The 4,361-nt window shown below is 44.1% G+C and overlaps 1 long non-coding RNA gene across 1 annotated transcript; it reads left to right on the forward strand.

Moving 5' to 3' along the window:
• The first annotated feature begins 420 nt into the window (after positions 1-420).
• Positions 421-2,602, forward strand: LOC146823227 (uncharacterized). Its single transcript, XR_014961893.1, has 3 exons — positions 421-486; positions 586-694; positions 2,179-2,602. It is a non-coding gene; the product is annotated as an uncharacterized LOC146823227 (long non-coding RNA).
• Positions 2,603-4,361: the final 1,759 nt, after the last annotated feature.

Consider the following 4,361-nt stretch of genomic DNA (forward strand, 5'->3'; position numbering starts at 1 on the left):
TATCTATTTTAGGTACCCGATTTTCCCGATCCAGACCCTGTATTTTTGTTCATTTGTTCTTTGTTGTTTGTTACATCGTATCTTTACACTTGCATCACGTGATGGTACCATCTCGCTGTGTTTTTTAATTTTTGTTATGCCACGATTATCATTATTGATATTTATCAGAGACTCCTTGCCCCTTTTTCCTATTTTCTTCCTTTGATATTCTCTGTTTTTATCCCTCACGTGTCTCATCAACCCATTCTTTCTTCTCTCGCCGCCCGACAGGATGAGACTCACTCTCCTGCTCTGTTTTCATTTGATCATTACATCACCTGACTACTCCGCTTAGTCAGATGTTGTCGGAACGGGGCAGTGGCTGGCGGCACCAGCCGCCCACTCGTATTTAAATCGGCCCATTTTCTGTTGCTCCCTGTTCGTGTGTAGCTCCGACATCGGTTCGACCATTATGCCGCCATTACAAACATGATATCCGACTACTTGGTAAGATTTGCGGCGCTCTGCTGCGCATTTTCCCCTTCTGCGATCCATCATATTCACCTGATGGTTTACTTTCCCCTTTGTTTATTCTTTCCGTTGCAGAACACGGAGCTGGCCACATGCATTCCAGCTCCTTCCGTAGCATCACCGACGGGGCGAGCTGCCCTTTACCTAGATTGAAACTCTGCTCGGATTCCCTTTTTGGACTGCGGTAGGACGTTGATTGCAATGCCCATTTTTAACTGTACACATGTCCCGACTCCGGGACAGCTAGACCGGCGCGCCACTATTCGGGTTTCCAAGCGCCAGCGGTTTGTTTTTATTCTATTCACCCCCTCCCCTCCCCCCCCTCCCTCCCCCCCCAGGGTTTCAGCCGATCACCTCATCAGGGACCCTCTCTATTTTGAATCATCGATTTCAACTTGTGAGTTGGTGACCACTTTACCCCACTAACTGCATACGGCTGCAGCCCCAGCCGCCCTGCTACGCTTTCTACTTTTCTTCATTGGCGCCTACCGCGGACCCGACTTTAGAAGTATCCATCTAAACGCCCACATCTGACAATTGGTGAGCCCACTTATCTTTTGTTCATTTTGTTCGCTATATTCCCTTACCCATTATCTATTATGCGGTCTGCTTGTTCTGCATTCCTTATCGTGTTGTATGTCACATTAATTTCTCGCATCTTTACAGATTTAGCGTCTGTACATCTCGACCAGCATCTCTTCTCCATCCACTTAGCGCTCGTCTGTTGTCAAGGTAAAAAGTGAGGGTGCAATGATCCTTAACTGATCACCTCCATTGGTCGCCTTTTGCCTTATTTGGTGTTTGTTTTCTCCATTTCTCGCACCGCTACAGGCCCAGCGTTTGTACACCTCGACCAGCTTTCCTTCTTTTTAGGTCTCGCCTGACCCAGCGCATGCGCTGGTCTGGCGAGACTTATTGAGAGGGCTCCAAAAAGTGCTACCAAGCTAGCCTAGAGCCACAGTGCATGTGCGCGGGCGCGCGCGCCGCGTTTTACCGCGATTACTTTCACTTTCGGCCGCTTTGATGTTTGATCGCGATCACTTTCACTTTCCCAGCCGCAAGGCTGCTTGGCATAGCCAATAGGTCTCGCTTTTGGGACCTTATAAGTATTTAGTTATGCAACTGTTGCATGGCTAAACACTTATAAGGTTCCAAAGGCGAGACCTATTGGCTATGCCAATGCTTGTTTACTTTCTTAGTGCTCGCCTTCTTGCCAAGGTAAACAGCGAGGGTACCATGATGGCTTTCCTGCTGTACCCCTCATTTCTTTTCCCACTTCAGCCTTCCCCCTTATCATGCAGTCTATTTTGATCTTATCACTCAAAATCATTTGTGGTTTGGGTCTGTCCTTCCCCTTTTATCTCCCTTTTTTTTATTGATTTTTATTGATTTCTTTCTGATTTCTTTGTTTGTTTTTACTGTGGGATCACCACTCCAGAATATCCCCGGAGATGTCTGTTCATCCGTTGTGTTTTCTTCATCTGTGCACAAGTTCTTACTATTTTTCTTAGCCGATTGATCACCCAGTGCTTTGTGAACCACACTTGGTAATATGTGAACTCATCCCCAATCAAGTGAAATGTCTGTTTGCTTTTCATCCCCTAATGAACACACTTAAACATGTTTGTTGGATTTATGTATGTATAGTAATATCAATTTCTATTCTAGGCACATCCCACTGTTTTTGTCTAGTTGACTCTTGCGCCCTGAGGAAGGTGATGCCCACATCGGGGTTCAACACCGAAACGCGCATCGGCACTGGATTCCACTTTTGGAATATTTTGTGACAGAAAAAATCCCCCCATTTGTTCTTCAAGAATGTTCAATAATTTATGAAAATGTGTTCTTTATCCAATTGTATTATTGATTGTTATTGATCTGTCTATTTTGATTTATTTCTTTTTGAGGCACGTTTGTATTTCTTTGCTAGGCCTCACGTGCAACCTTGGATTCCTATGGGGGGTTCATCATCTATTTACATATTGATTATATTTGAGTGAATGTCTGATACTGTGAAGTATATGTGAAGGTATGTTTGAGGTTTGAGTGAATGCGTTGTGGGATGTGTCTGGGTTTTTACACCGAAATAATGCTCATGTATCATACTATAAAATTTAAATAAAAGCTCTTTTTGATATCTTCTTCCTCCCCTGGTGGTTTCACTATTAACCCTTGTTATGCACTGGTTATGTCTTTATAATCTGTGACTTTTTGCACTTATAGAGTTAAACAGGTAGAGAAACCCTTCTTTGGAGTAAATTGGGGCCCTTCAATCAGATGTAGCTTGGTTCCAGTGACACAGTGAGCAGGGCCAAACCAGTGATTGAAGAATAAAGGTGATTTTACATACAATCCATTCTGATGTTGGGTTATTACAAGGGACATTTGATTTTTCACAAATCACTGAGTGACACTGCACAATCAAAAGTTCTGAATCCTACCAGTGACCACTAATTTAAGAAGCAGGGTTATTAGTTGAGAGGGGTAGAAGCCCCACTCTGATAACAAGCACAATCCTTGTCAGGGTAAACTAAAAAACATACTAAATAAGCTTGTCCTTAACCCTCTGGTAGCTTGGCACAAAAGCCTTTAGACTAACATTACAAGCAATGTGTACAGTATTTCTGCAGTACTCAAAGTGTAATAAAGTGAAAACACAACACAAGAACATTTTCAAACCAATTAGGAAAAATAGAATTCATTTTAATGAATAAAATGACATACAAATGACGAAATTCCAATCAATAGAGCCTGCGTTATGATTCTTTAAAGATCTAGTTTGAAAATAGCACCAAAAAGCACTAAGCGCAACTCAGGGTACCTATTCACACTTGAACAAGTCAAGACCACAATCACAATGGAGCATGGGTCATATACAGGGACCATGTTTGCGGCAGTAGAAGTTTTACCTTCTCAGAGTCCAAGATTTTGCGGACGGCCATTTCTTGGTGCGAAGAGTCCACTTTGCAATAGAACAACAACAACAAGGTTATGAATGCTTGAATTAATCTCAGCCACAGGCCATCGCTCAGGATGCATCGCAATCCATAATTTTTTTCACCCACGATGATACTTCCGTTTGGACCTAGCTGCATGCAAATCTGTCTTGACACTGCCCCAATAGGAATAGTTCAGCCTGAACAATCGCTTGGGCTGCATCCCAATCTTTCGTCCATCGGTCCTAGTTGCTTGCATACTGGTTCAGGGAAGGCCTGGCTTGGCAGTTCAGGCTCAACTGGAGCAGGACCAAGACTGGCTGGGTCAAAACTGAGGTGGCATGATGGGTGAAAAATGATGAATCAGGATGTTGTAGCCATCCAATTGTCCTCGGGGTCGCACGATGCTGTAAGGGGTCCACCTCCCGATAGCCCCTTGGTCTGGTATATATATATATATGACAGACACAGAAGGGTGATCAGGCGAGGGAAGGTAAGGAAGGGGACTGCAGGGAGGGAGACCTGAAAGAGAAATAAACAGTATGTTGTGGTTAGAACAACCCCTAGGTCCCTTGTCACATTGTTTTCCCCTAACTTCCCTGCTGTACCTGGAAAAGAAATAAAGAACTCCTGAACTGGGAGACCTGGATAACCGGGGATCAGGGCATTCGTGAATCCTACAGAAAAGACACTGATTAGCCTACGTTTTAACACCCTCTATAATCCCACACTCGTATTAGCTCCCTCGGCTAACGTACATACCACAAATCCTGGGTTTCTGTCTGTACAGGGGGGGAGGACGTATGCCAGCAGTCACCTCTCCGCCCCTGTAGGAAGTACAAATGAACAAATGATGTGTAGCGGGGCTTTAGAACATTGTAGTTCCCAATACCCCTGTGACGGATTCAGAACGAA

This window comes from Triturus cristatus, chromosome 5_2, assembly GCF_964204655.1.
Source record: "Triturus cristatus chromosome 5_2, aTriCri1.1, whole genome shotgun sequence".
In the NCBI taxonomy this organism is placed as follows: Eukaryota; Metazoa; Chordata; class Amphibia; order Caudata; family Salamandridae; genus Triturus; species Triturus cristatus.